Raw genomic sequence first — 21,881 nt, forward strand, 5'->3', positions numbered from 1 at the left:
TATTTATAGATCATTCATAATCAATAGACGTCTCCTATTATGAGAAAACTCAGTAGTTGCACCTGCTGTTAAGGTGGATGGAAAACATGTTGTCATCATGTTCCCTTTCGCTTTTAACATTCCAGTAACAGAGAAAATCACCTTTGCCGGCCCCGAACTTGTAATTGCAGCCCACAGCACAGATGCTATCAAAGCCCGCGCGCGCCGCGCTCGCTGTGAATTCATTGACCGCGGCTCCCAGCGAACGGCAGCGCTCGGTTTCAAGTCCATCGCCGCCGCGCCGTGACAAAGAAATCCCCCGCAATCGGAGGTGTTGACAGATAAAGAGACTGTGATTTAGATTGTTTCTTCGGTGGAGTGGGACCTTTCTGCTATCATCCACCCGTTTCCTGTGTGAAGCAAAGAGCCTGTGTTGGCGCTTTTGGCAAATGATACGGGATCGGGCCGAGGCGCCGTGATTATTATTCTTGCTGTGCCAGAACACACGGGAGCCGCAGTGGACACGAAATACTGAGCAGCACCTGGTGCGTGAGCTAAACTGATGAAGAAACACCCGGAGAAAGACAAACGCTCGCATTGGCTGATTTCTCCTAACACACACACACACACACACACTGGCTTTATACCACAGGCGCACATTCCACAGGACCTCACCTGTTTAGAAGGTTTACAGCGATTAAATCGCCCCCTGAGAGAAACACTTCACCTCTATTAGTATAACAGTGTCTGAGAGGAGCGGGGCGAGTGCACGCGCTCCGAGGTCTGAGCATGCGTGCGGGACCGTTTACACAAGTGGGAGGATGTGATGCGAGAGCACTGGATTCGAACTGGCCTTTTCCCAGTCACACCCAGCGCAGAGCGGAGGTTTATCCCAATGTTTGTCTCAGGGAGGAATAAAACCAACACCGTGATGTCACTGCCCGTGGCTGTTTGTCCCACAGCTGGTGCCAGGTCCCAACCTTTCCATCCACGCAGAGGAGCTTTTCTGTTCTACACGCGACGTGCTATTCATCCAGGCGTCAAATGCGCCATCTATAACATGTCACGTTCATATTTTACGGCTCTGCTCCTTTGGCTGATTGTGTGCAGCCCTGTCACATCAACCCGGCTGATTCCAGCGGTGACGCTTTAATGAACTCGCCTTTGTCATCATCAGCAAACGCATGTACGTCGCTTTGCTGCTCAGCCCGCAGGTCGACATCTTCATGATTTCACAGCTCACGTCCTGGTGATTCTACCGACACACGGTACCGCAGCACCCCTGCAGCGCCCTGGACCCTTACACATGCGGTGGCGCTGAACCCGTTCACCAGCCAGCCTCTGCCCACCCTCTGATTTCATAGCCTCATTCAAAACCAAAGAGAGAGTGTGATTTTTCTTCTTCGTCTTCTCCTGTGGAATAACCAGAGGCAGGGATGTCCTCTTTCATTAGCTTTCCTCTCACTGCTGCTGCAGCCTGTCCAACAAAATGTAGACGGCTGAGGGATGGAGCTGCAGCTGCAATAGCAAATAGCCAGGGAACTCTGCCCCATCGGGGGATTATTGACAGAGACGAAGGCTAAAGAGTAATATATGTGAATGCGGATCAATTCGTGCATCTGCTCCCATGGCTGCGTCTGAGTCTATACATGCGGCACATCGTTATTCCCACCGGAGTTTGTGTGCTTGTGGAGCGGCGCATGTGCACATGTGGCTGCGTGCGTGTGTGTGTGTGTGTGTGTAGGTGGCTCTAACAGTGCGAGCCCTGTGCATTATCTCATTATGTGGCTCTCCTGCAGGAGGACCCTGCCTCTAATGGCCTCTGCCAGAGAGGGGGCGGCTGTCGCACACCTCTCACACCATGGCAACTTCAAAGCCCCGCGGACGCGCCGCCTGGCTGGGTCGTCCCACTCCGGCTCCCGCTCCGGTCCGCGGGGGGCGAGACGGTGAGACAAATGAGATCAACACATGATCTCAGCTCCACAGCCTCTCGCCGCGCTGATGAATGCTGATGGGACAGTTTTCGTCTGACGTCGTATTGAAAAAACGCTTCGGAGGGAGAGTCGGGTCATTCACGGGAAACCATTAGGAGGCGTAACACAACATAAAGGTCCTGCAGCAACACACACAGAGGCCTGAGCACCTGCAGGTGACTAATGGTGGGGGGCTCTGTGGTGGTCCTGGGTGTTTTGGCTCCATGGGGGCTGCTCCATGTATCACGTCTGACATGGTCTAGTCTAACAACCGGTGGAGGCTCCGCCTGCTCGCGCTGCAGAGGAGAGGAAATAGCAGCGTTTGAGTGAACTGACTGCTTCGCTGACAGAGACGGACAGTCCCGGTGTTGACACGCGGGCTGCCCAGCGCTTTGAAGGAAATCACTCATCTTTCCGTTTGTGCAAGGACATCTGTTCACTCTAATGCACCCAGCAGGTGACTGACGTCTGCAGACATGCACACTGTGGACTCAGCCCCACATAATGAAGCACATAATCACATCCACGGACACTGAGACACAAAGGAATTATATCAAGAAGGATTATCCCGATTACACCCACACACGCTGGCGAGTCCACGCTTCAGACTGTGGCCACGAACTGACGGAAGACAAGAGGCAAAAAAATGGAATATGAATATCTTAATATGCAATCTTTCCTCAAAATCATAATTATTTGACTAAACCAAGGCATCACATAGCGAGGAGAAAGGAAGCAAAGCTGCTACAAATACACACACATGCATACAAACACATACTGTACACACACACACACACACATACACACCCTGTGAGCAACTCTAGCTGAGGTCATCTTTATTAATATACCCTCTGACAACAAACACACTCACATCAAGGACCCTGCCCTCTCTCCATCCTTTCTCCACACTCCCTCCCTTCCTTAGCTCCTTGAGAAATGGCAATTGCCAGACTGAAACAGTGGGGAGCTGGTCTGTAACCACTCTCACACACACACACACACACACACACACACACACACACACACACACACACACACACACACACACACACACACACACCCACACACACACACACACAGTAAGTGGTGGCCTAGAGACAGCATGTCAGTGATCTGTCAGAGGGTAACTGTGCGAAGCAGGTGTGTGTGTGTGTGTGTGTGTGTGTGTGTGTGTGTGTGTGTGTGTGTGTGTGTGTGTGTGTGTGCGTGTGTGTGTGTGTGTGCGTGCGTTTTGGGGTAAGCAACAGAGAGGAAGGCCAGACAGACAGGAAGCTTCCCCTGCACACATGCTCAGACACACACTAAGAAACATGCCCCGGCTCATTTGTTCCCACTGACAGGAAAGGAGAGGGATGGTTCTCTGCGAGACGCGCCTAAGGGAGGAGGACAGGTGTGTGGTGAGTGTGCGTGTGCGTGTGTGGGGGCCAGAAGTGGAGCTAAAATTTGCTTCAAAGCCTAAGAATGTTTGTTGATGTGTGTGTGAGGGAGAGATTACATGGACGTTTATTTGTGCTTGTCTGTTGGCTTTCATTTATCTGCTTATGGATGTTTACCTCTCAGGATTTGTGGGTAATATTTGCTCTTGGAGAAGGAGACTCTAGCTGTGCTCTGGAGGGCTGGTGATGGAACATTGGGGCCTGACCTGAAATAACTGCAGTGCCGGAGCCATGTGGCACGCTGGAGTGCCCTTGAGCAAGAAACGGCAGGTGGATCTTCTTCTGCTCACAAGCTGGTGTTCCTTGTGAAAACGGGGCTCTTGTTAATGGGGCTGACAGACGCATCTATCCATGTTTAATCCCTCCAGTAAGTTTGGGATTCTCATGAAATGTACGTCCAAGCATCCAAATCAGACGCTCAAACCGACAAAACAAACCGACAATATGCCGAATTATCATTTTGGAAGCGCAAAACAAGAGTGTCAGGCTATAACATGAATCCATCGTTAAAACACAGTTAAATTTAGCTAGAGTAGTTATACAATACATCATGTGTGAGTCAGCGAGATAAATAATGACTTCTCCAATAAAGCGAAGGCAGCTCGGGAGCAGAACACGTGACGCGTCTCAGTAAACGCAGAACAGCTGCTGGGTCTCACTCCGACGAGGCTGCGCTTAACAGTTAGTTAAATAAAACCGTCTCCCTCCAACTCCGCGAAGCCGCTTTCTCGGAAGCTGCGGAGACGCTCGGGGCACGAGCGCGAGCGTCGCCACTCGAGTCTGAGCGCCAGGAGTTTACGGCTCAGACCGCGGGCGCCCCGGGGGCTTTCCAGCACACTGCGCTCGCTGTGTGAGTCCCTCTTCACGAGGGACGGCGACTCTTGAAGGGGACTATATTTGCTGATGAGCCTCGTGCTCGCATGTATATTTAGACGTAAACCCGAGGACTGTTGAAAAGTAGAAATGAAGCGAGGCCTCGGCGTACAGCTCACTGCTCTGGTAAACAACCCACAGCCCAGACACCGTGACCAAGGAGGATTATATCACCTCGCCGTGAGATCACAGCGGGCGTCCAGCCAATTGATGTACTTTAAACTAGTTGGCGCAGCAGAGGCTGGATGAGGCTCTCCACTCAGACCCTCAGCTCACTTACACTCCATCCATTTCCAACGTGAGTCTAACTGGAATCAATGGTGCGATAATGGACGATGAGGAAACTGTGTTAAAGACTATGCCGCTTCTCAGCGTGAGCAGGAAGTCTGGCCTCGTAAGTCCATTTCCCCCAGGATCGGGGAAGGGAGAGGTTGGCGTTTGTGCAACGAAGCTGCAGCGTTTCTGCTAAATGTGATGCAATTAGACGCAGGACCAGAAAAATGAGAAGGAGCAGCTCGGATTTGGTGCAGTTTATTCCTGTCTGAGTAAAAAACGCTGCTTAGGTGCCGAAGAAAAGAAAGTCCTTAAGGTGGGCAGTTTGCATAGAAGCATCGTGACTCTACATCAAATATGGAGCATCAATAAAATCAACTTGAAATGATCCTCACGGAGACATAAAGATCAGCTTTTAGCACCTGTAATTCATTCAGAGCGACTGTCATCAAACGCAGCTTCATCGCTCAAAAAGCGCTCTCAACTTTACATCGTCTGTCACAAATTGCAGACCATTTCGAATAACATCAACATAAACAAACCTGCCTCCGAAAATAGCTGACACATTCTGTCAGCCCTCGAATCAAAAGCTCAGCAGTCAATTTGCAATGGTAAAATGTCTGTGGCATCGTGAAAGGAAGCCGCATCTGCACATGTGCAGTGGGCAGGCTGCTTGGACACAGCGCAGCTTAAATCCAGATGAGAGTCTTTAAGAGGAAGGTGTCAAATTCTAGACATTTTGCATTTTAGCATCACATCATAAGAAAATGAGGACACCTACTGAGACGTTTATTCAATTCCCTAATTGTAAAAACAGACCCCAAGGTAACCTCATCATGTAGCTTAGATTAAAAACAAAGCCTCGAAGCTACAACTTTTCTAAAGAGCATCGAAGAGTAAGAAACCGCTCTCTGGCCCTTTAAGTCAAGGTTAGAGGAGAGAACTAGGCCATTTTGTCGCTGCAATGGAAAAACAAAAGCGGCAGGGTGTCTGGGTGGCAAACAGGGAGGGGGGGGGGGGGGTGCAGCACTACAAAGAAATCAAATAAAGACTGACAATAAATGAAGTGCAGAGGAGGCCTGTGGTCACTGAGCATAAGTCACACAGCGGCTGGCGACAACAATCACACTGTCTGTCTCCGTCTTTTTCATCTGCAGTCTCCGCTGCCTTCCTGTTCCCGTGCGCATCGCGCCGGTGTCTCCCTCTCTCCCTTTCATCATCTCAGGCCACTTCTCGGGCTCCCGTTCTCTCTGTGTGGATTTTCTCCGTCCTTTCTTTCATTGCGGCCTCCTTTTACCTTTTCCTTCGACTCGGGCTCCTCTTCAGTGTCTCCGCTCCGATGCTCCTCTTTGAAGCTTTATTGCACATATTGGTGCTGCATATGAAACCGGAGCGTGCTTAGCTTAGCGCAATGACTGAAGGGACAACACACTGCACCTCTGAGAGTCATCGAAACACAGAACCTCTGTGTTTTACTGAAAACATGCACGCTCAGCGGATCCTGTGTAGCCTCCCCCTCTGCACCAAACACACACGTCACCATAATTATGTCACAATGATTACAACAGAAGGATCGATCTGTCTACCTGTGAGGCGTCTTTATTTAAATAAATGACAAAGGATTGATTAATCAACCAGCTGGAACCAGGAGATCAGCAAACCCACAGCACAAACTCAGACACATACACCGACTCTCACAGTGAGAGATACATGCGTTCATGTCTTCAGAACTTGGTAACATTTGGAACATGATGAGTGTGAGGTAAGTCACACGGCGTGTTATACACACATCCTGCAGGCCAAAACTGTAAGTAGCTTCATGTCCATCCTAAACTGCGTGTGTGTGTGTGTGTGTGTGTGTGTGTGTGTGTGTGTGTGTGTGTGTGTGTGTGTGTGTGTGTGTGTGTGTGGGAGGTGTGACGCAGTATGTACGACAGAACAGGAATATGTGAGAACAGCGCGTCCGCGAGTGTGTCAGAACGCCACAGCGCATGTGTTTGTTGATTTAGCAAAGCTGCCCCCCCCCACCACACACACACACACACACACACACACACACACACACACACACACACACACACACACACACACACACACACACACACACACCTTCTCTTTTCCAACCCTTTGCGTGTCGGTTTTGTCAGTGTGTGTGTCTGTGTGTGTGCATGTACACACATCATAATCTTCCAGCTCAGAAACCCAGCAGAGATCCTAGTAAATGTTGTTATTAAAGTCTAGCGGGAGATCTATCTGTCATAAAACTGTGATAACACACACACACACACACACACTGAGTAGATATATATAATTAATAGACAACAGGAGATACAGACACAAAGCACTCAGACAAAGGCACACCCTCACACACACTGACACACAAACATTCTGAAGAGCTGCACACACTCGCTCACACCAGTACAGACACAAAGAACCACAGACTTTAAAGCAGAGACACACACACACACACACACACACACACACACACACACACACACACACACACACACACACACACACACACACACACACACACACACACACACACACACACACACACACACACACACACACACACACTGTAACAGCCAGTGTGGGCCTGACAGCCTGCAGCCGCGCCGCCACCAGTGCTGCGACGCACAAAGCGGCCTGCACATGACTGACACAATCATCACAGGCTGCGAGTGCGGAGACAATGTGCTGCAATAGCGACGGCGGCTCTAGTGAGCGTGTTCAACAGCTCCGTGTCCTCGAAGCTCAAAGAGGAGAAGAGTGGACCACACGCACAGCAACGGGCTCAGACTGATGATGATTATAAACCATTTTTCACATGCACACTTAAGTGGCTGTGACTTGGCTGCCTATAATTTTATAATAGTGGCGTTTAATCCCAATAGGTTGAAGAGGAGGCACTCATCCAGCTGCTGTTCTTCCCAAAGTTCCTGTACTTTCATTGAGCAGCATGGCGAAAATGCCATAAGGACACAATAAATACTACTTAGGCTGATTGCAGCTTCTTCCTAATGTAACAGTTGTTTTGGTTGCAGCTTTAGGTCCAACACTGACCCCTTAAAGAGGAAGCGCAGCCCGGCTGAGGGTCTGGGAAAGAAGCCGGGCTGCGCAGGCGAGGCGTTTGGGTGAGGAGACGCAGAGGCGTGTAATTACGCTGAGGGAAGCCTTTTTCGTGTAGCATCCGATTACCGTTTATCATCAGAGCTCAGCGCCTTTTTGTCAGCTCTGTATCTGCTCACAGCGCCGCTAATCCCACAGCACCGACTGCATGTGTTACGTGTCTTTGACAAAACCCGGCGGTGCGTCTGTTATTATAACGTAGGAACTTCGTAAAGCGTGTAAACAACGTGTTCCCAAGCCTGGAACAGCGTGTTGCTATGTAAACCTACAGTCCACTGTCAATTAGCTGCTTTAGCAGAAAATTAGATTTACTTTATTTCACACAGGACGTAAACACCGACGGGCCGCACTGCTTCTTTCACTGCTTATGCTAATTTCTTAAAAGATTAGTTTCACATTTCTGTATTATGCAGCGAGAAAGATGAATACCGCTGTACAGTCAGCAGCCAGGAAGCTTTACCTCCATCCAAAGCTAACAAATCTGACTACGGGCTCCAATAACCATGCTTTTGAACATTTATATCCAGTTTCTTTAATTAATCCTAACAAGTTTTGCTTTGTGTTAGAGGCCGTGTTGACGGCACCTCGTAAAAACTGAAACAGTCGTCTTACACTTCTGATTTAGCCTCAGCGCTATGCTGTGCAGTGGCGTCGCTGAAGACACACACACACACACACACACACTGTCAGGCTTGGGCAGGTGTCGGACCCACATGCACGGCGCAGAAACACAGATGTGATTAAGTGCAGGTTTATTCGGTGAATCAGAGTCAGGCAGTCCAGGTCAAACACAGTACGTTCCAGTAGGCAATATACAAAGGAGCAGGCAATCTCGGAATCAAGGTCCAGGCAGGGTTCGGTACACGAGCAGACTTGGCGACAGTACAGACAAGGATCAGGCAAAAACTCACGGTCAGATTATCAGGCACAGGTCTTTCACAGGTTGCAGGATCAACAGGGTTCAGGCAAGAATCAATGGTCGAGGCGGTCACGGTCAAAACACGAATGGCTACTACGGAATGCTGGAAAGAGTACATGAACTAACAATCTGGCGACTGGTGTGGGTGAGAGGTGGAGGTTAAGTACAGGTGCTGATTACTAATTAGCAACAGGTGTGGATGATGAGAACCGGAGCGTGACAGGAAGTTAACAAAATAAAACAGGATGTGACACGTAACATGAATCATGACACACACACACACACACACACACACACACACACACACACACACACACACACACACACACTAACTTCATTTTAAAATCAATTAATTAAAAGCACGGCCTTCTCCCACTGGGAGTAAAAGACAAATTTGAGGAATTTAATCCTAGTATACACATCAGCTATTCAGCAGTACAGATATGAGCGTGTAGGATGGATGGAGGGTGGACGGTGAGTGAATTTTAAACAGGTAGGGCAATTTAACAAAGATGCTTCAATTTGACATTTCTCTTTGTTTCGTACTTCGTCTGTCCGTCCATCCACCCGCCCGCCCGCCCGTCCGTCAGTCCGTCTGTCCGTCCGTCCGTCCGTCCGTCCATCCAGGATGCTGGTGGGGTTTATCAGCATGCCTCCCTCACTCCCCCATTGTCTCTTTTCATTAGTTTTCAGACTGTCTTAAAGAAGCATGCTATTGATTTTGGACATATAGAAGCCCTAGAGGGGGCTGAGAGTGTGTGCATGTGTGCACATTTGCCATGTTTCCCTGCGTGTGCGGGGGTGTACGGGTTCTACGTGGATGGTCTAACCTCAGGCAAAAAAAGAAAAAACATAATAAAGAGTTTGCCTTTCTCCACTCTCTCCTCCCCGGTGTTCCTAAAAAAGACTTTGCCTAATAGGTACGAGAAAAAAAAAACACTGAGGTAAATGGTTCCATATGCCACAGGTCTGTGTGCGCCAGTTACAATGTACAGACAATCTTAGAGTTTGTAGTTATTTTTAACTTAGACTATGTTTACAGGTTGTATGTAGCTGACTCATATTAGTGAAATATTATATAACTGCAAAGCTTATTGAAATTCTCTGTGGATCTGTTCGCCATGCTAAACAGATCATACCTGTGTGTGTGTGTGTGTGTGTGTGTGTGTGTGTGTGTGTGTGTGTGTGTGTGTGTGTGTGTGTGTGTGTGTGTGTGTGTGTGTGTATGTGTGTGTGTGTGGCAGGTGGCTGGTGGAGAGGTCCATTACAGAAGATCACGGGGAGCACAGCAGTGGAAACTGAAGAGCGGAAAAAAACAGGAGCGAGAGCCACGAAGCGAAAGATGAGAAAGATTGAAAGAGAGCGTGAGGAAAGAAGGTGAAAGCCGGGTTGGAAATTGATGGTGTAATTGTTGACTGCTGGTCGGCTCTTATCTCGGTTCCTCAGGGCTGTTGTCTGAACGCTGGCTTCGTTCTCCTTCTCCAGCTTCTCTCGCTCTCTCTCTAGGTGCTGACCAAATCTGGCAACCCATGTATTTCTTCTATTTTTTAGCCCTTGTACTCTCCCCTAACTGTCTTTCTCCTGCTTTTTTTATCATCTGTCTGTCAGAGCATCCCAGCGCTTTGCTCCTTGTTTTTCCCGCTTTCCATCCCTCTACTGAGAGTCAGACATGATGCGGTGAGCAGCGATGGGGGAAGTGGAGCCAGTCGGGGGGTCAAAGGTTAGTCTGCAGCAGGATAGGGGAGGGTTAGGGGCCAGACACAGACTCTGTTTCTCTCTGCCCCCCCTCCTTTCCCACCGCACAAGGCCGGCCGACACCTAAACAACAGGTCTATTATAGCTGCAGCTGCTGATACAGCTGGGCTGAGAGCGGAGGCTACTTGAGGGCTCAAGGTGAAGCTAATAATGCTAACCAGAGCTACCTTTAATAACCCTCAGCCTTGCTTGAAGGAAATTTAAAGGAGTTGCAGAAATCCAGATGTTGGAGGAGAAGCCCTGGAGAAGAAGGGGCAAAGCTGGGTTTATACTTGAAAAAAAAAAAGCTCAAGAAGATGCTGAGAGTGTAGGTTTTCCATTAAAGTGCTTTAAATGTGATTGGTATCTGTGGACACTACGTGAATGCTCTCTGTAGAAACACACGACTATAAATCCACGATAAAACTGTAGAGGTACTTCTTAGTGGAGCATTTAACTTTTACTATCTACTGAGCCACCTGTGGAGAACCAGCACTACAGTATGTAAAAGCTTCATGCGCTGACTTCTAGCGCTTTCTGCTAGGCTTTGGGTGGATTTCAAAATAAAAGTCTAAAAATCTGTGTCTAAGGTGACCAAAAAACATTTGTTTTTATTAAAAGCGACCACTGAAACCTAACGAGTTGTCCGACAATGGCTAGCGCGCCAACCGTGAGCAGGCAGACACCGTGTGGAACCATGGCGTCGTAGCTCCTGGTACTTGGTATACAATGCTGTGTCTACCAGGAGCTAATACGTAGCTGTGCCGCTCTAATCGATACGCCATTACACCGAGCGGATTGTCTGCAGCAGCCCTTTGCGTCTGTCACGGGCGATACAGAAAAGCAGGCGTCTGGGTGGGAGATGGCATCATCAGCAGAAACAGGGGGCCGGACTGGGGGATCTGCGCATCATAACGTCCCACCTGGATCAAGTTCCCGTTCGAAGGCATGAAAAAGGCCCGCGTTTAACAAATCCCCTGGGACCGCGGCGGAGTTAACAGCCGTACCCGTTCGTCCCGTGCTGCGGATGAGGCGAAGGAGCAGTGACTCATGGGCTGGGATCACGCCGGAGTCGTCCCACTGGGATACATGAGGCAAAATCTGATTAGTCAGTCGGGGGGGCACGACATCTCACTCCTCTTCACTGCACTTTAAAATAATTTCCAACAAATCACGCAGGAGCTTAACTGAGACATTTCCAATTAAGGCGAAGAAATACTCCTCAGCTGTGGAGATATTTAAACGCCGTTTCTCACCTTGTCTGACATCGTTTTCACACTTGCCAGAGGAGCCCTGTGATTCCGAAACTCCTATTTCTTGCTTAATAATAAAAATCTACACAGGTCTAACATTGATTTCTCAACAATCATGGGGCACCATTGACCCCCTAGTAAAACTAGATAGGGCTGGTATCCATTAGGAAGTGCAGCGCTGAGTTAACTTTGGATTTCCAATTAGAGGTGCTACACTGGGTAAACATCCATATTTTCATTTAGAATGAGCTAATGGCTCACTTTGATTTTTCTACAGACCACGATAACAGTAGACAAAGCAGCGCAGGAAGTACGCAGGGCAGCTCGCAGTTTCCGAGCCGCTGTGAAAGCTTAACTACTCCCACACACTAGCTGCACAGAGCCCTCAGAGAGCAGCACCCCCCCCTCCTCCTGATAAGCCTGCACGGGCCCCTCCGTAGTGCCTACCCTGGAGAGAGGCCATTAGCCCGGCTCCAGCTCCTTCCTGAATACGCTGCATTTACCAGGCCGAGAGCTGCAGGGCCACTTTTTATTGTCTTCTCAGAACTTTATGTGTAAGTGTGGGGCGATAGCATGGGAGAGGCTGTACGGGTGTGTGTATGTGTGTGTGTGTGTGTGTGTGTGTGTGTGTGTGTGTGTGTATGTGCTCCCGGCACTTCCTGCCCACTAACGGCCAGTCCCACGGCAGGGAGGGCAAGCTCCACCGGACCAGAACAATGCCAAAAAAAGGCTGCCATAAAAACAAACTACCCTGCTCTGGTTAGCACAGGAGAGAGGAGGTTGGGGCCTCCTCTCCTCTGCACTGACCCCCCCCCCCCCCCCCCCCCCCATTTATCTGCATCATTGTTCGCACACATTATTGCACACAATTCCACGCATTCAGCCCACGAGCCAGTGTTTTTTTTTTGTTGTTGTTGTCTTTTTCTTACCGTTATCTTTTTGCTGCTAGGCCGCACGCATTTGCATCCACCATCCAGGAAACAATGCCTGCGAACAGCAAGGAGGGAGCGCTGAATAAGCACAGGCACGCACTGTGGCAGCAAACACACACGCAGCAGAGTCCGCCACTGACTGCTAACAATGGGAAACCTCCACGCTCACACCGGGTCCAAAACAGCTTTGACGTGTCACTAAAACCAGAATAACAAAAAAGCCCAACAATTCCGGCGCCCCCTGTACACGACAGCCCAGCCGGAAAACATCTGCTGAGTCGGAACAAACACAACAACAAGCGGTTGATGAACCGGCGTGTCGAGGGCCCCGGAAGAAACACGCTAAGAGCCTCATGCGGCGTCTCCGGAACCCAGTTGGCTTCATGGCTGAACATATTACAGTCACTCCCAACGGACAGGTCCAAGAAAAAGGAAAGAGCGGCTGTGTGACGAGAAAACAGGCAGAATGTCACAACAACAACAAGCACTTCGCTCCTGGAGTCTGTCTGTAGATCCATTGGTCTGGTAACATCGTATACATAGCTGGATAGTGATGCACACACGTAGATGTTCTATCCTAAACGATCCAGGTGTGACATCACTGCAGTCCGTTCAATAGTCTGGGACATAACAATGTTCCAGCAGCGACTGAGAAGATTGATCTCAGATTTAAAGCCAATGAGGAAACAAGCCAACTTCAATGAGTGCAAAGGTAACAAAGCACTTCTAAAACTTCACTACTGGACGAAATGGAAACGCTGAACTAATGCACTTGTAGCTCTACATGTTTTAAAGATTGCGTTTGTCGACTTTCTCGCTGACAGATGAGGAGGCTAATCAAAGGCCCACATGTGTCACTGCAGCCGGGCGCTGTTTACCTGAGTTTAGCAGGTGTGAGGCTACTTCTCAGCTGGATGCGGCAGCCAGTTTGACTGAGTGAGCCTCAAGCAGACAGGTGCTGGTGCTTCTTTGTGGAATACATGTGGGTAAATGCAGTAGATGGTGCGAGGCTCCATCTGCACCGTCGCTCCGAGCGGCTCGTTCCCACTGAGTCACTCCTTAAACCTAAAGTCGCCAAGTTGGAAATCACAGAAGCTGCTCTTTAATTTTTCATGTGCATGATGGCCACCAGCTGCCTCCATCACAGTCACTCGGCGCTTAAAGTTTAATGTCCAACTTTTTGTGACAATATCCGTCGTCATGGCTTCATATAAACGCGAACCCTGCGCCGCCTCGAATCCAAAATCGTTTTAACCCTTTGGACCCCCGCGCGACCCGCTTTGCATAACGAAGGCAGAAGCATGGACGGCGCTGGGGAGCGAGCGGGGACGAGGCCGGCGGGGAGCAGATGGCCGAGTGGCCAGCGAGCAGCAAACAAGCAGGTCAGGGCTGTCCTCCACCTCCACGCTGCCGCTCATAAATAATGCAGGGGACCGGAGCCACCCACAGCCGCGCCACCGGAGACTTTGTTGTTGTGGAGGAGAGCACAAGCCCATTTAATAGTGGGGAGATATGGATCACTCTCTATTTGTTCATCTGCTACAGACAACAGTCATTAGATTTGGGCGATGGCTCTCGCCGCTGCACACTGACATTTTTACTATTACATTGATCAGAGCGACTGTGGAAATGATAGGTCCGAATGCAAAGCTTTGATAAACAAAACCTTAATAGAGAATGAGATAAATTTGCTGCATCCGGTTCTTCTTACTCTACTGTTGTGCCTTCAGGAAAGTCAATGTGCACCATATTGGTTTTTCCACCACTCTGACTTTCCTGGAAACACTTCTCCCCCCTCCAGGCTTATTTATTTATTGATTGCCCCGTAGGGGGTCTGCATCATTCATAGGGAGTGACAAATATTTATTACTGCCTTGTCTTCTATTGTCTCAAAATATTGCATTTTTTGCAATAATGTTAATTTGTGACAATAATGCCAATAAGGCTTCATTTCATTTGACTGGATTGAGAAAGATAGAAAGATCCATATTGGCTGCTCCCGGGGCATTTAGGGCTGCTGGCACTAATATCACAGCCACCAAAAAGATTATTCTGCTTTGCTCCATTCTATAGTTTTCACTCACAATAAGCTGAATACGCACTCGCCTGTTCAATTAAAGCCGAGCTACAGTATAGAAGGGGTAAGAGCTTCCACTTTGGCAATGCAAAAATGACCTCATTATGCAGCTCGACTTGAGCCGAGACGAATGAGAGAGAGGAAGCGGGAATGAAAACTGCGTGCGTGTGTAAGTGGGTGAGAGAGAGGCAGCTCAAAGGGAAGGCGACGTTTCAGAGGAGCAAAAGCTTCTCGTCTCGGAACAAGTGCAATCACCCACTGCTGCCAAAGCCCTCTGGATCCGGCCCCAGCGGTTGACGGACGCTCCTCGACGGGCCTCTGGGCCTCGGAGAGCGGGCTGCGGCGCGTGCAGGGGGCTCGGTGTGCGTGCACGTGCAGAAACGTCCCTTTAGAACAGAATCTATGTGAATGAAGCCTGTTTGATTAGGATCATTATCTATGTGCACTGCGTAGCTTCACAGGTGGCGCTCCGCTGCAGTGATGCTAAACCTGAAATGGTCTCACTCAGCGACGGCTGGTACCGACTCCATCCCCCCGACACTTAAAAGGGGTTAGGCTAATAGATGGACTGTATAAATTCATTAGGGCCAATTCATAATTGAACCTTTCCCTTTGACAGTCCCAGGCTCATGCTGCTGACTCACACAAGCTTTAACTCATGCAGATGCCTAGGAAGGATGCAGTGTCTGTATGTGTGGACCCTAGAGAGGCCTGATGAAAATGACATCATCAATGGGTGGCTTCAATACCCAGAAGTAGTATGTAAGTATATTTCTTAGAAAAAACAAAATGGGATGAACATGAGCATTAGTAGCAAAACACGAATGACCACAGTCTACTTGTAGGAAGCAGCTATTATTTAATGGCTCCATTTACCAGAATAACAGTTAATCATGTGCTGAGTCGACCTCATCGACCACCGTAATCATATCAATGCAAGCTGCAGCCAGGTGAGCTGTTAGCGCCACCGTCACACGCTCATCAGGACAGTGAGCAAAACGCTTAGGGGTTTGTCCCATTTAAAACCTGTCATCCCAGTTCAAATGCGCGCACGCGGCAGGACTTGATATTGTCTCGTCCCCGTCGACGCGTCTCTCCGTTTTTTTCGTGCCGTAACCTACTTTCTTTGTGTTGTGCACAACCTGCAGCGTTTCCCTGTGTTTGAGTTTGAAGAGACTTCTCAGATTCCGCCCCCCGAATCAATTTACAGCACAAAGAAAAGACTTGAGACAGACGAGAAACGGAGGCTGCTGTTCCTGCGCTACAGATAACGCGTTGCAAAAACAGCAGATGGCGGAAAGACAGAAAGGTTGAGAAAGGCCCCGACACCCGGACAAATAAGAGCGTATCGCCACGGAAAAAAAAGGATGAGACGCAACATGTAGTTAAAGAAAGCACAAAGTTCATGATTTTCAATCTGGCGAAACCTGTAAATGAAATGAAGCCATGTGTTTGTTTGTGTGCGAGGATGAGTCAGTGAATCGCACTTGACATCCTGGTGTCACTGTGTCATTCTCAGGCTGCAGCTGTGCACATATCGCAACTTCTCTCAAACAAACGCACACGCGCACGCAACCGTCTCTGCAGAGCGCTGCGTTCCTGATAATCAACCAGCCATAATGAAGACTCCTGCAGACTGAAAGCATGGAGGCATAAGGTTTGTATCTGTGTGACCCTGCTCCCCAGCGAAGCCCATTTACCATCATGTTCTTGTAAACACTCCTCTTCCCTTCCTTTTTCTCTAAACATCAGCCTGTCCAGCCCAGCCGTGCCTCCTGCTGCTCCACACACACACACACACACACACACACACACACACACACACACACACACACACACACACACACACACACACACACACACACACACACACACACACACACACAAACTCGACCCATCTGCTTCTGCTCTCCAGACCTTGCATCTGGTCTGCCACACACACACACACACACACACACACACATTGAGCCAAGGTGCTCCTGCTCATGGATTAGAACATAAAGGACATGATTGGAGATGTCAACTACAGATACAGCCCAGTGACGGAGGAAATTAAATAACGGGTGGGATGTATGGCCTGCTTAGGAAATCTGAATCATATTATGGAACCTGGCACATCAGCTGTTGCTCAGCAGAAGATATAAACAAGAACAAAACTCTCCTACAGCTTCACCGTCAGTAAATTTGGATCCATACGCGTAAGGCAACAGCACAGCCTGCGTGAACACAGGCTCACTGGTCGACATGTGCGTTCCTCAACGTGAATCATTTGAGTTACATAATCCCAAATCATCCCCTTATCACAGGAGTTTACTGTGCATTCAGCTGCTCACCATGTGGGCTACGGGATGTGTTGCATTGATGTGATACATGTGACACAGTGACGACAATTAAACACACACACACACACACACACACACACACACACACGGAGCAGACAGGAGACATCTGGTGCAGTGACAATGTAACGACTATGACGCTGTGTTGGCCCTTTGGTGTCAAACCACACAGTTTATGTCACATGCAGTATACACACACACACACACACACATATATCACGCCAGGCAAAGGCACACACTGGCACTGACAGAGGTAGGAACAGCTGACGTAATCAAGTCATCAGAAAATGAATCTGCCACTATTTCCATAAATGATTTGTCATTTTGGACGCTAAAACAGAAAATCCAAAACGCACCTTTTTTTCCAGTTTAAACCTGAGGATTAAGACGTGTTTGTAGGCGTCAGCTTGGCTTGTAGGGAAATGTAGAAAAAACTACGCAGAACATCACTGACAGATTCATTAGCAGCAGAAGGGGACACGGGGACCCATGTGGCATACAGTCCATGACAGATGAAAGTTTAGCACAGTCGGGTGTGAGAGCACGTGTGGTTGCATGTACTATATGCATGATGCATGTGGTTCTTTGTCTGCCTGACTGCCTGCGTGACGCGTGGAGCGGAGCAGGGAGGACTGTGTGAGGGAAGATGGGAAGGAGGCTGGCAGTCAGGATGTGGAGTCCATTGTCTGTCCGACAATGAAGAGATCGAGGCTGCAGGAGTCCTGTGGCTCTCTCAATGGAGGCATTAACATCTGGGGCCAGAGGGCTGCAGTGTGTGTGTGTGTGTGTGTGTGTGTGTGTGTGTGTGTGTGTGTGTGTGTGTGTGTGTGTGTGTGTGTGTGTGTGTGTGTGTGTGTGTGTGTGTGTGCGTGTGCATGCTTTTGTTTCAACTGCCCTGGATAAGGCTGGATTTTCAAGGCTTTTTTTTTCTAAACCAGCCTAGAAATAATGCAGATGTCAGCATGAGTCCTTCAAACAACCGAATTGGTTTTCAGACATTTCTCCTCGTAATCTTGTCTAATCTACTCTGGGGATTGTGTGTTTTGAAGGCTGCGCGGGCTTGATTTCACAAATTAAAAAGGTGAGTAATGTGAATTTGCAGCGGGATTATCCGCCGCTCCATCCCCCCCTGCACTGCAAATGTCAACCTGCAGCTCAGCGTGAACATACAGTAGAACTGTGCCGCCGTAGTATTTCCATTAATCTCCGCCAATGACACAGTGACACACACTGGCGCGCACACACAGTACCGTGCCGTATCAGAGGCCGACTTCTTACATCTTACAGCGAAGTTTACGGGTTAAAACCACCACTATCACAGCAGGAAGTGGATCCTTGAACAACAGGCGCACACAGTGAAGTCATTCTCCATCCCACACGGCCGTAACATGACTGGGCTAACTTCACCCACAGCCCTGAGTCTGTCACTTAACTGGCAGCCACCATCCAGCTTGTAAAACAGAAAGTAGTGGGCATAAAGAGGCAGATCGGCCCCAGGTCTCCTCCTGACACCACCTCCTTACAAAAAGCCTGGCTGACCAGTGTGGACGCCTGCCCTCCTACACCCTCCTCCTCAGTAATTACAATAATCAGTCAACTGAAGCTAATACTTATTTTATTAAGGCAAGAAAAAAAGCCAGGAGGGGGAATAAGGAGGCGAAGCACTCCAAAGTAATATCTCAAGCCAGTGGATTACAGTCACCATAAGAGCTTAGTTTCCGAGTATCAGCTGAGCAAGTTTGACGTGGAGGGACTCGTTGCTTTTATGGTAATGGAAGTGGGTGAGCGCTCCAGTCCGTGCAATCTAAAGCAGCTGCATGAAAACGATATGTCGTTGCTCTGAGAACATGTGTTCGACTCTGGGACAGTTCACGTCTGGTTAAAAGGCCAACTCTGTCCCCCCGCTTTGTTGCCAGCAGTCACCCCAGAGTAACTTATGCTGTTGATGGGGGTCGGTCCGATGCCACAGAGGACGCAAAACACCGTCGACCCAACGAAAGGCGCAGAAAAGTTCATTACAGGGCAGCGCACGCTCCAGGCGCGGTGATGACGCGGGCGGATCTCACGCGGAGCGGCTTTTATTCCGACCCACCCGGTGATTGTGGCTCGAGCGCCGGAGCGCCTTGAACGTGCGACGCGGCGCAACTCGCCGTAATTTCGGGGGGCAGCGCGGCGAACGCTGGCGACAAAGACCACGGCGAGTGCCCGGGATTGATCCCCGTCCAACTGCTGGCGACCGCAGTGCGCCGCGTTTACTCCGCGCGGAGCGGCGGATAAAGTTGCATCACGCGGAGCCCCGACGGTTCTGCCCGCAAAACGCGTCCGCGTCTCGGCGCGTCTCGTTTCCAGGAGAGAAGCGGGGGCTCCGTGGCAACAGTTGGAGCCCCGGAGTCTCCCCGCCGCCGCCGCCGCCGCTCCCCCATCGCCCACTTTTAGTCCAGCCTCCTCGCGGCACCGCGGCCACCGTGGCGATAAATGACGGCTCCAAACTTACCGTGTTATTACGGTGATGGCGGGGACGATTACAGGCGACGCGTCCTGCGCTTTCCTCGCCGTCTCTCTCTCTGACGACAAATCCAGTATCCTGTTCTCCCCCTTCTCGCCGTTCCTCCTCCGTTATCTCGGATTTGTTTCAGATTTCGACTTGTCGATTATTCCACATCCTCGTTAATTTCGGATGAATTCGCCCGCGGTTCGCGTCTCCTCCCCCGCTGTTTTCCTCTTTTTTTCCTCAAATGTTTGGACTAAAAGGCAAATGAAGCCATATGATCCTGTCATTCAGTTTCTACACAGAGGAACTGGCTCTCAGCGCAACTCCCTCCCAAGGCTTTGTAACACGAAACCACAGGAGGAGGAGGAAAGAAAGAGGAAAAAAAGGAAAGAACGCGTGAATGTAATCCTCTATCTGGGACGAGCCAGATGGACCCATCCGCCCCTTTGTCTCTATGCGCAGAAGTTGGAGCAGTCCTTCTTCAAACGGACGTATCGGAGCGGTCGCGGCGCTGCGTCTCTGTGCCAATCTCCGCTGGAAATGATGTGCGTGCGCGTGGTGCGCGGCGCTGCGGCGCGTGTGCGCCCCCAGCCTGCTTCTGCAGTACGCATCGCAGCGGGACCTGGGAGGATTTCAAAAAGAGGCTCCAAAACAGTTCTCCCCTCATTAGCCCCTGCTACCAGGGGCCCCCGGCGCACGCGAGCCGGGCCCCCAGCAGCCATTACGCCGCCGCTTGTGATCGAGAGCGCGTCGTTGTGTGGAGAGCGAAGGTCTGTTTTAGCAAAGTGCTGCTCAACCTGTGGTCTGACCTGAAACACACAATGGTCGGTCTGTTACGCAGACTCTTGTTATACTGGGAGAGCTGGGTCAAGCTCCATTGCGCTCTGCTGAAGTGGCAGTAAGGCGGCTCCACATGAGAACCTGACTTTGTGCCAGTGCCAACAACAAGTCTTTTACAACATCAGTGCAGTGATTTGCATTGGTGATCTAATGGTTAGAGGAGCATAAAAAAATTGAGGCTGTCCTCCCTCATTAGCGCTGCTATTTATCAAGGCTCCTGCCTTTACTATTAAAAAAAGGATTTTCCTAAAACATTTTATGAATTCTCAGTGGACACGAGGAATGGACGTTTCACTGAAGTAGGAAAATGTCTCTTTCCAGCACTTGAATATTAAAATAATTTGCATTTGCATATTCATAGATGAAGAAGTGTTTCACTGCAGTTTTACGAAACTTTAAGAAGATAATTGATGCTTTCATAGAAACATTTCAATGCATGGGTTTTAAAACATAAGGGGTTTTTTCAACATGAACACTGGACATTATTTCCCATTAGCAAAGTAAAGGGCCATATTTTGCAAGTTCTGCCCTGTTATTGAAGAATAGTTTCATCATCCTGCCTGAGGAGAACAGGACAAGCCAATAAACTCCCTGAGGTCGTTGGCTGCTCTACTGTTGAACTAAAGTCACTGCGCAGTCACTTCCAGAAGTAAGGCAACAGTCTAAGCACGCTGCTCCTGCCGGATACGATGCCTTTAAGGGCTATTGTCCAACAAGTGAGCCTTAAAAAAGGAAAAGAAATAAAACCAGAAAAACTGAGACTAAAATATTGACTTTTATTCCTAATATATGTTCAAAGCTCTACAACATTTCCCACCTTCATTTTCAGATGTTCGGAGCTGCTGCCTGCCACAGGCAACCTTCCACAGCCACGTTCACAGACGGATTCATTATCCTTGACTGGGAAAGCGACCTTGTGTGGAATTAGTGGAGTGCTCCTTTAATAACTTACAATATAGCAACAATAGACTTGTGGAAGCAGGGGACTTACTCTAAAGCACAATAAACTGTTATCCAATAAAATAGTGAGATCACATAAAAACAGATCAGTTTGTTTTCCTGGTGCAGAGGTTTCCCCGCGGGGCTGCATCCCAGTGTTTCAGTGGAAACATCTACACTCAGTTAAACGTTTATCGATTCCGAATTGCTGGGGATTTAATGTGATTATTATGAGGGTGCAGCAGAGCAATAATCATTAGCAAACAGCAAAACAACATGCATAATTCGGGATTATGATCCAAAGATGAAGTCGGCAGATACGAAGGCAAACATCAGAAAAAAAACATCTATGGATTAGTCCAAGTGATTTTTGTCTCAGTGTAAGTATCGATGTTGCTGCAGAGACCGCGGGGCCTTTTAACCCTGGCTCAGATCAATAAACTCAGACTAACGTATGCTGTTTCCCAGAGGAGGACGAGACGTCTTGGACTGCGCGTCGGAGGTGATGTCTGTTACAGCCAGCGATGCACTCACCACATTAACCGTCTGCAGCGTCTGATGCTCAGCTGCTGGAAGCACCGCGGAGGCCTCAGTCCTCGCACGGACAGGTTTTCGAACGAACCGGGCTCAGTGACCACGCCGGCGCTCTGGCACAGATCTGTTTGGTTAATGAGTTTGGCCACATCGAAGG

At 49.3% G+C, this 21,881-nt stretch overlaps 1 protein-coding gene across 3 annotated transcripts in view; it reads right to left on the reverse strand.

Moving 5' to 3' along the window:
• Positions 1–19,959, reverse strand: part of sema4c (sema domain, immunoglobulin domain (Ig), transmembrane domain (TM) and short cytoplasmic domain, (semaphorin) 4C) — a 68,308-nt gene extending 48,349 nt beyond the window's left edge. For 2 of the 3 annotated variants that reach the window (XM_029161480.3, XM_029161479.3), the window contains exon 1: positions 19,415–19,959. The gene's annotated coding sequence lies outside the window, so the exon portion shown is untranslated. Of the gene's footprint in view, positions 1–12,501; positions 12,560–19,414 lie in introns of all 3 variants that reach the window. The other variant, XM_029161481.3, reaches the window with a different exon arrangement.
• Between the last annotated feature and the right edge of the window lie 1,922 nt (positions 19,960–21,881).

This window comes from Betta splendens, chromosome 9 (genome assembly GCF_900634795.4).
Source record: "Betta splendens chromosome 9, fBetSpl5.4, whole genome shotgun sequence".
Lineage (NCBI taxonomy): Eukaryota > Metazoa > Chordata > Actinopteri > Anabantiformes > Osphronemidae > Betta > Betta splendens.